We start from the raw sequence: 12,935 nt of genomic DNA, 5'->3' as shown, positions 1-12,935 counted from the left end.
TAAGGACTCCCTGATGTGATCTGGGACGTGGCTTGAGCCATGCTGCAGGCACAGTATACTTCTCTTCTCCCTTGCCCTGCTCATTGCCGAATATTGAGGGTAGGAGTGGGAATGTATGTACCCACTTTCCATGGTCACTGTGGGCTGCTTGGGAGTGTCTAGGGAATGGCTTTCAGTTGAATTTAGAAGTGTGCCCAATAGCCTCTCTGGGAAAGTTGAATTTAGAAGTGCATTTAGAAGTTGAATTTAGAAGTGTGCCCAATAGTCTCTCTGGGAATGTTGAATTTAGAAGTACATTTAGAAGTTGAATTTAGAAGCGTGCCCAATAGCCTCTCTGTGGAAAGTTGAATTTAGAAGTGTCCCCAATAGCCTCTCTGTGAAAGTTGAATTTAGAAGTACATTTAGAAAGTTGAATTTAGAAGTGTGCCTAATAGCCTCTCTGTCATTCTAGAAATGTGCCCAACAGCCTCGCTGAATCTAGAAGTGTGCCCAGTAGCCGCTCTGTGAATTTAGAAGTGTGCCCAATAGCCTCTCTGTGAAAAGTTGAATTTAGAAGTGTACCCAATAGCCCCTCTGTAGAAAGTTGAATTTAGAAGTACATTTAGAATGTTGAATTTAGAAGTGTGCCCAATAGCCTCTCTGTGATTCTAGAAATGTGCCCAGTAGCCGCTCTGTGAATTTAGAAGTGTGCCCAGTAGCCGCTCTGAATTTAGAAGTGTACCCAATAGCCTCTCTGTGAAAGTTGAATTTAGAAGTGTACCCAATAGCCTCTCTGTGGAAAGTTGAATTTAGAAGTACATTTAGAAAGTTGAATTTAGAAGTGCGCCCAATAACCTCTCTGATTCTAGAAATTTGCAGTTAGAAGCAGAATTTAGAAGTGTGCCCAGTAGCCGCTCTGTGAATTTAGAAGTGTGCCCAATAGCCTCCCTGCGAATAGCCTCTCTGTTTAATTTAGAAGTGTCCGAAAGGGCATGTAACCCATCATATCGCACCAACACGCTTACTCTCTGCTTACATCACCACTCAACTAGAACACAGAGATACTATGACACCATTCGGTATAACTGTTCTCATATCAACATTCGCCGCTCACTCCACATCATTCTAAGTAATCACTGCTGGTTACACACCCCCCAGCGAGGCGTTCTCCTCAGGCCTAACGCAGCCAAATCCGATCTGGATAAATCCTGCCAGAACGAACACATACTCCTGACCTCTCAACTATCACACCTACCGCTAGAAAGCAGCTATTACACGGATACCGCACAAGCTGTACACATACCCGGTGCTCACACGCACCTTTTGACTCTCTGTACTCTCTCTACTGATATGAACTTCGGTTCCCAAGGGCGTTCAACCTACCAGCGGCTTCAGACCATACCAATGGTATATAAGGTGCTATATAAATGCAAAATAACAATAACAATATGCAAGTACGCTTGGAGACTGTAGTGAGTGAAGTAGTTAACCATGGGTAGAGCTCTCAAAAGTATGACATGGAATGTTAGGGGGTTGAACTGCCCCTCTAAGTACCGCAAAGTGCTGCTGTATATGAAACTATATCAGATCGATATACATTCAGGAGACGCATTTAACCACATCGAGTGAAGTGCGATTTGGGCAGGGATGGGGATGTCTTTGCTACTTCTTGTCCTATTCCGCCTATTCCAGAGGGGTCTGTATACCAATGCATAGCACAGTGGTGTTCCAATTGATAGAGGTGGTTAGGGACCAAGAGGGGTGACTGCTCTTGGTAACGGGGGTTCTGTATGGTCAGGTAATTGCATTGGTTAATTATTACTGCCATAATCAGGACATGGTAGCTACATTGGAGTACAGTGCTAGACTCTGATCTGTATAGAACAGGAGTTCTAGATCGCATTCAAAATCAACCCACACATTGCAGGATCTCAGTAGGACATGGGGATTGACTGACATTGGCGAGGTCAGGCATGGGGGTTAAGGGCGTTATACATTTGCCTCTATGGTCCACCAATCCGTTTCTCGACTGGATTACTTTCTGGTCGCAGACAAGGTTGCTGGGTGGGTGACCAAGGCCACTATTTTGGCACGTACACTATCGGACCATCCGCCAGTGGTGTTAGGCTCCAGAGGTACCGGGGCATCAGGGGGCACATCCAAAATGGAGGTTTAAGAGTGAAGGTTTTACAGATGGGGTGTTCGGTAACGCGATAACACAAGGAATTGATGCCTTTTTTGGGGAAAATGTGGGGTTAGTGGATTCATACTCGATGGTATGGGAAACGTTTAAATGTGTGATAAAGGGTGAGTGTATCTCAAGAGAATTGGGGATACTGAAACAGATTTGGAGGGAGCTGATGGATAGCGAAGCATGTCTCAGTGAATTGCAAGCTGATGGAGATTGTGTGTCGAGCTCCAATTTTCAAATGGAGATTAGGGAGGAGTTGGACAAATTCAGGGCTGGGCTACAACGGGAAGTGAAGTTTATGTGGGGAAATCTAACTGCTCGACAATATGGGGAAGATCAGCGCCCTGGTAAACTACTTGCACGTGCTGCTAAAGCTAAAGCAGACACACCCAGGGAGCATATTTTGTCAATCAGAAATACACAAGGGGAATTGAGGTTTGCAGATGTGGATATTCTTCACAACTGTACTGCATTCTATACGTGCCTTTACTCTGCACAGGCTCAGATCTCACATTCTGAAAATAGGCAATTTGATCAAGCTGCGCTGTATTGGTGTAGTGATGAAGAGAGAGAGAGAGTGGTTATGTCAACCCATTACGGAACAGGAGATTCTTCAGGCGATTAAGTCATTGTCGTCTGGAAAGGCACCATGATCAGAGTGCCTCAAGGACGAGTTTTATAAATATTTTGCAGAGAAATTGGCACCACATCTCCTGGCAGTGTATCAACAAGCGCTGCGAGATGGCCGGTTGCCGGATTCTATGAGGAAGGCGGTAGGTACTGTACTACTGAAACCGGGTAGGGGAGCTGAAGAATGCTCTTCATATCATTCTATATCACTTATTAATTTGGATAACAAAATATTGGCTACATTATTAGTGAAGCGATTGGTACCACTGATGCATAAATGTGTGATGTCAGATCAGTCCTGTTTTAATCTGGGGCGGTCCATCTCCTATGTCTTGCGCCGAATATTTGGGTTAGTGTCCACTGTTCGGCAGGAGGACTATATAGTAGCAACACTGTTGAACGCTGAAAAAGCATTTGATTCAGTGGAATGCAGTGGAATGGCCCTATTTGTTTACGGTTTTGCAAAGGATGGGAGTGGAAGAACACTACTTATCCTTAGTTTTGTTGCTGTACACTTTGCGGACAGCACAGATTGAGGTAAATGGGCAGCTCCCACCGGGCATTTCACTGGAGTGAGGCACAAGGCAAGGATGTCAACTGTCACCCCTGCTGTTTGCTTTAGCGATAGAACTAATAGTGGAGATATTACGAGATGGACATCTATATATATAGAGGGATACAATTGTTCAGACATAAAGCGGCGGCCTCGCTGTATGCAGATGATATGGTGTTGTATAGCAATAATCTGCAGGATAATCTAGGGCCAGTTATGCAGGATATGATGGAATTTGGGAGGTTCTCAGGTCTGAAAATCAATGTAGTGAAATCAGTGCTTTTCCCGCTCACAGAATGCACAGGGAAGTTTGCAAACGAGTTTGGATTTCAGTGGCACATGAGTTATACCAGATATTTAGGGATAGATATATGAAATGGTATTAGAACACACCTGAAAGGTGCTAAGTAGATGGATGAGTCTCCCACTTGATCTTTTTAGAAGAATATCATTGGTAAAAATGGTCTTGGTACTGCGCTTTCTTTATGTGTTATTGAATGTTCCTATAGAGGTGCCATAGTCATATTTTCGAGAAGTGCAGTCTGACATATCTAGGTTTATCTGGGCGGGCAAACAGGCGCATAAATCATGGAAGAAACGAGTGGCACTGTTAGATAAAGGTGGGTTAGCTTTGCCAGACTTCAAGATGTACTATGAGGTGGCACAAGCAGAATTTCTGGCATATTGGTTTGAGGGAGGGGCTGTAAGGAGGCATGTGGAAATGCAAAGGGCATAGGCAGCGCTGTTCTTGTTGAGGGCGATCATATTAACCGCACCTGGAAGGCTTTCTAAAGTAATGAACATGGTTGAGTTCGCATTGAGGAGAAGAGGAGAGGGGAGGTTCTTTACTCACCTAAGCTTCCAGTCACCCACATTCCGGGGCTGCCAGTGACTAGTGAGCTCGAGGTATGCACAATGTATGAAACAGTTGGGTATAATATGTTTTCCCAAACGGGCAGTTTCTTTTTTTTTTAAACATTTTTTTAATTAAGTTTTCAACATAAACAATTAGAAAAGAAACGTCCCTCTCCCCCCCCTCCCCCTGGGATATTCCACCCAAAAGTCAATTACTTGTTTGTAACTCAGTCTCTTATCTGAACATATCAAGAATTCTAATTTTGTGTGGGCACCATTGCTCCATATAGTCACTTTGTAGGTATTCCAGAGTGTCCGACCATTCCTCCCTGAATTTCTGATAATTCCCTTGCAAGTTGTAAGTGATGTGTTCCATTGTTATGTGGGACCATGCTCTACGTATCCAATCTATTGCATTGGGCGGGGTTTTTTGCTTCCATTTTTGGGCTATCTCCAACCACCCCCCAATCAAGAGTCCCATGAAGTTTCTTTTCTGTGTTTTGGTGAGAGTTTTGTCCTTTGGGTCCCAAATTCCACAAAGCCACACCTCCTCTCCCAAAGCCCCGACCCCTTGGAACATTGAGTTCATGTGGTGCTTCACATCAGTCCAATATTGCTGTAGATTCGGGCAGTCCCACCAGATGTGTCTCCAATTTCCTTCACCTCCACATGCCCTCCAACATACATTAGGGGAGTCTCGGAACATCCCATGGAGCCTTTCTGGTGTGTAGTGCCATTGAAGGAGGATTTTCATCCACATTTCTTAGGAGTGTATCGCTCTCGTAAGTTTAGATATCAACCCCCACGTATATTCCCACCGACTCCTTGGGATCGTCCTTCTCAGAGTCTTTTCCCATCTCTTGATATATAACCAAGTGACCTTCTCCTCTGTGGAATTGATTAGCTTATATGTGTTCGAAACACATTTCTTTGTCCTGTCATTTGACATGATATATTGTTCGAATGGGGTCAGTTCTCTGGATATCTGGATACCGCTTGTCGTATTCTCGGTGTGTCTAGCCAATGGTACAGTTGGTCGTATTTGTACCTGTCCTTCCCCTCCAGGAGTAGTAGGTCTGTACAGTCTTCAAAGGAGTTTATTTGCCGGTCCTGATACATATCCCCAACCATACAACAGCCCGCTTCCTCCCATTTTTGAAAGGCCTTTTTCTCTAACCCCGGGGGGAATTCCGGGTTTTTAAATAGCGGCATGAATGGGGCTGGGTCTTTTGTTAGGGTACCCTTCTTAGTTGCTCCGTCCCATACCTCCAATGCTGCCTGCATGATTTTGCTTATGTGTAGGTTTGGGTGTCTATGTGTCTTCCCCGCCCATAGCATGTGTCTTGTTGGGGTAGTTGCCACTGCCCGATCTTGGGCAACCCACAATTTTGGGGAGTCATCCGGGATCCATTCCTTCAGAACCCATAGTTGAGCTGCTTCATAATATCTCCTAAAGTGGGGTAGTGCACACCCTCTGTCTTTTCGGGAGGCTGTTAGAACCGAGCTGGAGACTCTGGGGGTTTTTCCTTGCCAGATATATTCCATGACTTTTTTCGTTAATGATTTAAAGAATGTCCTTGGAAGTCTTATTGGTAGGGCCTGAAATAGATATAGGAGTTTAGGTAGGATAGACATCTTGATGATCGTTAACCGCCCCCACCAGGATATCGATAATGGGATCCATCTTACCATGTCCCTTTTGATTTGTTTCAGCAAGTTTGGGAAGTTTTGGGAGTATAATTGCTGTATTTTGTGTCAGGTTAATTCCCAGATATTTGGTCCCCGAGGTAGCGACACTCAGTTGGAGGTCTTCTGCTACCGAACGAATTTGGTTTATTTTGCCCGCTAGTATCAGGATTTCAGATTTTTGCCTATTTATCTTAAGGCCGGATATGGACCCATATTTATCAATCTCTTGCAATAAGGTGGGGAGAGAGTTTACGGGATCCCCCGATGTTATCAACATATCGTCTGCGTAAGCTACTGTTTTATGGGCGATTCCTCCCATGTCTATGCCTTTTATAGTTCGATTGCCCCTTATTCGCGTCAGCAGTGGTTCCAAGAAGATTGCATATAGCAGGGGGGATAGTGGGCATCCCTGTTTTGTCCCTCTCTCGATGGATATTTTGTTGGACAAGGACCCATTCAATGCTACCCTGATTTTAGGGGAATTATAATTGGCTTGTACCATTTTAATAAATTTTTCTCCTATGCCCATTTTCCTCAAAATTCAGAATAGTAGGGACCATTCGACTCGGTCAAACGCTTTTTCTGCGTCCAGTGTTAGTATTGCCGCCGGTGTGCCCGTTACACCTATTTTTTCCACAATGTCCTGATATTATCATGTGTTTGTCGTCCTGGGACGAAACCTGACTGGTCCTGGTGGATCAATTTCGGGAGCACTTGGGACAGTCTGTAGGCCAAGATTTTAGTGTATAATTTGGCATCTAAGTTTATCAGTGCTATAGGTCTGTAAGAAGCTGGTAATTCGGGGTCCTTCCCCTGTTTGTGTATCACCAGCATCTTGGCCTCATTCATCGCTGGGGTGATATTGTGTTTATCTTTGAAAGAGTTATATAACTCGGTAAAGTCGGAGCTAGTATGTCCCTGTACTCTTTATAGAATAAAGCTTTATAGCCGTCTGGGCCTGGGGCCTTATTTCTGGGGAGATCTCTAATTGCCTTATTGACCTCTTCTATTGTTATGTCGGCCTCTAATGTGAGTTTCTCTGTGTCAGATAGCCTTATAAGATCCACCCCCTCCAGGTATGATTTTTGGAGATTCTCGTCCAGATGGTTCTGTAGAACCTTTCCAATATCTCCCCCATTTCTGAGTCTTTCTATTCCCCACATCATCGCGGAGACCCATTATTGTCCTATCTTGTTGTTTCCCCTTCAATTGTCTGGCTAATAGTTTATCCGCTCTGTTAGCCTTAGTGTAGTACGAGTGTTTTAGCCTCAGCAAGTGTCTTTCTGCTTTTTTTGTACGGATCGCTTCCAATTGGCCTTGGACATGTCTCAGGGCTTTTTGTAATGTTATAGTGAGGTTCAGCAATATTTCTGCACGTATGCTAGCGATTTTGGCCTCCAATTCCTTTTCCCAGTGGTGTGTAATCTTCTCTTTTTGGGCCTTTAGTACAATTATGTGTCCCCGGGTTACTGCCTTTAAGGCCTCCCATTGCGTTGCAATCGAGATGTCTGGGTGGTTATTGTTTGTGAGGTACTCAGTAATTTGTTCTCGGACAGTATTCCCCATTACAGGATCTCTCAATATCTCCTCGGGAAGTCGCTATTTCCATAACCCGGACACCCGTGGGGCAAGTGCTATCTCGGCCCACAACGGGGCGTGGTCTGACAGTGATATGGAGCCGATGTCAGTCTTTCGTGTTTTGCCTAGGATTCCGGATGAGGCCCATAGGTAATCTATCCTAGACATCGTATGGTGTACGTGTGAGTAGTATGTATATCCGGAGAGATTAGTATTTATGTGTCTCCAGATGTCTCCCAGTGCCAGGTTGGCCATTTTCTTTTTCAGAGCCTCCATGGAAGGACACTGCCCCTGTTGTCTGGGATTTGATCTATGTAGTGTAGGGTCCCATGCTATGTTCATGTCTCCCCACAGTATTATTTCCGCTGCTGCCAAGCTCTCCAGCTTTTCGAGCAGGTCTTTGAGGAATCCTTCCTGGCCTGTGTTGGGGGTGTAAACGGACGCCAGAGTTAGAGGATAGCCATCTATAACCGTGTTAGCCAGGAGATATCTGCCCTGTTTGTCTGCCTCTATTTGGAGCACTTGTACCTTTAGGGAATCCATGAATGCGATCAGAACCCCCGCCTTTTTTTCTTTTGTATTCGCCTGTATGATCTGATTATATCCCCTCAGCCGTACCTTTCCCCTGTCCTGTACCTTTATGTGTGCTTCCTGTACCATGATAATATCATATCTGTCTTGTTTCAGGTAGTGTTTTACTTTTTTCTTTTGACGGGAGAGTTGAGGCCTCTGATGTTATATGTTAGGACTTTAGTACCCATCACGTTTCTAAATTAGAAGTCTCTGGTTGGTTCCTTTGGTATGTTCTGTGAGATTTATGGTGGTTCCCGGTTACCCTCCCCTCCATTCCTAGGCTAATCCCAACCTGCCTAGTTTCCCCCCTCCCCCTCAAACTGCCCTGGGATGAGCCCTGGTTCCTATGATCGCTCAGGCGTTGCGCCATGTGCGCCATGCTCATCTGTCCCCAGGGATAACTTGTAGGGTATTCTAAGCCCCTATGGATTCCAAAAGGTGCCCCGGAGGTACTCCACCCTCCCCCCCTCCGCACCTTATGTTGTGGAAAACTCTCCTCCATCCGTATTGTTCTCTTCAAGTCCACCTACGTGGGCGGGTCATATTTACGCCACCTTCACCTCTGATTATCACTTCTCTTTTGGTTTTGGAGTGCGTCCCAATGTTTCTGGTCTCGTCCAATGCCAGTCCGCCCTTTTCTGGGTTCTTTTATCCCTCTTCACCCCTTGTGGTTCTTCTCCTTGATCTTGTGTGCCCAGTATTTGTTTCCCTTCCTCGCATGTAGTTATTCTCCTTTGTGTCCCTTCCCATGTGAATATGAGCCCGAAGGGGAATGACCTTTTGTATCTAATCTGTTTTGACGTTAGGGTTTTCACCACTGGGCCCATTTCTCTGCACTTTTGTAGGGTGGACTGTCCCAGATCTTGATATAGCTGCACCTCTTCCCCATTTATCCTAATGTGATCCATGTTCCTGGCTTTCCTTATTATCTGCTCTTTTAGGGGGTATGAGGAGAGGGCCGCCAAAACGTCTCTTGACCTCGCGCCTAGTTCTCCCGTCCTCCTTGGGCCTACTCTGTGGACTCTATCGATCCCTACTTCTTCATCCTCTTTTGCGTCCAGGATCTCTTTAAAGACCTGTTGTACCGCCTCCTTCAGTTCCTTGTCCTCCACGGATTCTGCCAAATTTTTTATTCTTATGTTTGATCTACGTGATCTGTTTTCAAGATCCTCGCAGTGTATTTCCAAATTGTGGGTTCGAGTCAGGAGTTGTTCTTGGACTTCCGCGTATTGTTGTGCCTCCTCATCAAGGTTTTGAGTTATTTTTTCCAAGGTATCCGTTCTCTCTCCCAGGTTCGTGATCTCCGTCTTTAGTTCTTGCATAGCTGTACGCATGTCCTTTTTCATGTTTTCGAATTGTGCCTGTGTCGTTGCTAGGAATTGCGCCTGAAACTCCCCAAACCACGATTTCATGTCTTCCCTAGTTGCCATTTCAGGGTCGAGCGAGTCCGTGGACTCTGTCGTGGGTGGGACCTCTTGGATCTTTTTCCTAGTGGATGTGGATGGGTTGGCGTCTTCGGGCCCCCACAGTTGCGTTAAGCTCTTTTCCCCTCTCTTCTGCTGTGGTTGTCCAAACGGGCAGTTTCTGACTGTAGAAGGGCTGAGGAATAAATGGGTCTTTACAACTTTTAATGTATTTCTGTATTTCAGGTTAGGAGACTTCCTGAAGAGTATTTTCCTCCTTTCCGAGCCCAGGGTGGCCGCAACGATGGACAGAATTTTGGAGAGGGAGGGAACCGGTAAGATTGTGTCAGGACTTTATCATAAAGCACAGGCTGGTAAGCTAGGGTGGGCCGAGTCATCAAGGCGACGCTGGGAGGACTCTCTGGGTGACACTGTACCTGATGATAGGTGGAAATACTGTTGTGAGTAGACGAGGAAGGTCACCCTTAATAGTAGGTTCAAGTTAATTCATTTTAAGTACATCCACCAATTCTATTGTACCCCAGGGAAACTACACAAATTGTTTCCGGATACACCACATGAATATGCCCGGTGCACCACAACAGCGGCAGATTTTCTACATGTGGCATGGAGCTGTCCTTCAATATGTCATTTCTGGGCGAGGTCTTTGGGACACTGAGTGAAACTATAGGCGAGATGGTGATAGCCAATCCGAAAGAGGGACTAGTAGAATCTACTAAACAGATTAAAGGGCGGGTACGGAAGTTGGCTGCACTATTATTACTTTTGGAAAAATGAGGGTGGCAATGGTGTGGGGCAGAGCGAGAAGTCCTACATTGGTGTAGTGGAAGGCAGATGTTCTTTACTGCAACGAAATGGAGATGGAATATGGGAGAACGGTTTACCCATGTGTGAAGCCTAAAGATATTTGGGTTCCTTATAAACACTATGTTGTCTCGCAGGCCCGGGAAATGGAACACAGTTATGAAGGGGAGATGATTTGAAAATACTGCTGGTAGACATAGAGGGATCAGAAGTATACATGATATAAAAGGAAGTGCAGGACTATTGAAGAGGGCAACATAACAGTATATTGCGATAACATGAAGGAACAACATGAGGATATGTATGTTTAATACAGAATGGCAACGAGAGATGTAATTGAGTTGAAAAACAAAGGTAAGGGGGGATGGAATCATCGAACCGCTGTCTTCTTCTTGTTGTAAACTGATGAAAACAATTTAAAAAAAGAGTGACAAAAAATGTATATGGCGCGAATACAAGACAGTGTATCAAAGCGCCACAAGGCACAAGGGAAGGGAACAAGCGAGCAAATTACAATGGAAATAACAATGAATAAATAGAAATAAACAACAGCCCTACTAGCCCTTGTGACATTTGGAGCATGCAAGTGCAGTGAATAGAAAGGGGGGGCAAGGGCTATTAGGGTCCCCCAGGGGAGGAAGTGCCAGAGGTGCCTGTTGGGGAGGCAGCAGGTAAGTGCATGGGCGGTGATTCCCCAGAAAAAGAGGGAGGTCTACCGCCCAACAGGTAAGTGCAGGGTGAAGGCAAACCACCTGACAGGCGGGTGTGGGCACAGAGGTAAGTGCAGGGCGCGGGGGTGCTGGGGGCAAGTGGGCAGAAAGCTAGGACCCTATTGGACTCTTGAGGGACCTGGCCGCCAGTCTACGCGACAGGGGGAATGGTTAGCACAGGAGGGGGCAGGGAGAGGGAAGCAGGAGGAGAAGAAGAAGAGAAAGGTCTTGAGTTGTTTGCAGAACTTGAGGTGGTCCGGTTCACGATGGAGAGAGAGAGAGAGAGAGAGGGAGATTGCTCCATAGGAGGGAGCCAGCTGAGAAGAGAGATTGTTTGGTCAGCAGAGAGTTGGAGCAAGATGACCAAAGGGATCTGGAAGGAAAGTATTTTTCCATAACAATTCCTGACAGCCCTCACCAGACCCCCAAGTAACACCTTAGGTACTTCTCAAGCTTCTGATTCACCCTCTCCTTCTGACGGTTAGCTTCCAGATAATAGCTTGTAGTTAATTGTATCTCAATCTTCAACTCCTTGCAGAAAGCTTGCCAAAACAGAAAGACAAATTGAGTTCCTCAGTCAAAAATCACCTGGCTAAGAACCCAAAAAGTTTCACTACATTCTGCAAGAAGGTTTGTGCCAAAGTGGCGGCTATGGCAGCACCCTTGATAGGGATAGATTTAGTTAAAACGTCCACACTACCAATATGGTAGTACAGCATTTATCCAGGGGAAAAGCCACAATATAATCCATGGAAACCGTTTGCCAGGGACGAGGAGGAATGGGTAAGGGAACTGCAAGCCAGCTGGATTCTGATGTTCAGACGTGGCCCAGGCACGCACCTCACAAGTTCTTATGTAATTCAAGCCATCCTCATGCATACATTTCCACCAAAAGTCTGTCCTTAACAATTCAACCATTTTCCTGTAACCCGGATGCCCAGCCAGAGGGGAATCATGACAAGACTTCAAAGCCTCCTCTCGCAAACCTTCTGTAGGTAAATACAATCTTGAACCCACACACGGCAGCCCATACTTAACTTGTCGTACTGGATAACCCTTCTCCCATTCATGGAGCTGCTCACCCGACATTTGCTGTCGAATTTGGTCACAGAGATCTTTAGTTTTCTGCACCTCTCCAATTACAAAATTCTTCTCGGCCAACAACAGCGTGGGGACACTAGTATTGCTTTTGGAACTTCCAGGTAAAGACCTCAACAACACGTCAGCCTTCTCATTCAGACATCCAGGTTTAAATGTGATCACAAAGATCATACTCTGTATAAATCAGTGACCAACAAAGTTGTCTAGGTGTCAGGGTTTTAGCAGACCGTAAAAAGGTTACATTTCTGTAATCAGTTAACACTGTCACCTGGTGCCTGGCTCGCAAGAGATAATAGGCCTCATCAGGGGTTGGGTGGTATCCTGGCACAAATTGCGCCGGGATACCACCCAACGCTATAAGTGTTACCGCAACTTGGTCCAGCGCAATTTGCACCAGATCCCAAGTTGCAGTGGGGAGGTAAATACCCATTCACACCCAATGGGGGTTTCTTGGTGCTATTAGCGCTGGCGCAATAAGCACTGTGCTAATAGCGCTGAAAATGGGCATAAAATGATGATTTATACCCCTAGCAAAAAGCTTGAGGTAAAACTCTCATTTTCCACCCAACTCGAGATTGAGCAGACCGGTAAATGCAGCGTTAATTGTGTTACCACTGCATTTGACCACTCTGCCCAACTTGTGATGAGGTACAATGTCTACCCTCTACGAATACAGTCTTAATAGTCAATCCATCAGAAATAGTGTAATTCTTTTCTGCTTGAAAAGAACACTACTGGATGAAGTTGTCCAGTCTCCCAAAGCCTTTGAGACAGCACTGTGCCCATGGCAACGCCTGAAACGTCCACCTCCACACAAAAAAGGCTGATCGACATCAGGATGAAGTAAG

General features: G+C 45.6%; 1 protein-coding gene across 1 annotated transcript in view; it reads right to left on the bottom strand.

Annotated features, from left to right (window-relative positions):
• LOC138566724 (RAS guanyl-releasing protein 4-like) overlaps positions 1 to 12,935 on the bottom strand; it is a 670,136-nt gene that overhangs the window by 602,084 nt on the left and 55,117 nt on the right. The gene's annotated exons all lie outside the window — the stretch shown is intronic.

This window comes from Ambystoma mexicanum, chromosome 2p (assembly GCF_040938575.1).
Source record: "Ambystoma mexicanum isolate Mex_15411 chromosome 2p, UKY_AmexF1_1, whole genome shotgun sequence".
Classification (NCBI taxonomy): Eukaryota; Metazoa; Chordata; class Amphibia; order Caudata; family Ambystomatidae; genus Ambystoma; species Ambystoma mexicanum.
The sequence above is the reverse complement of the archived record's forward strand: the minus strand, read 5'-3'. Positions and strand labels throughout refer to the sequence as shown.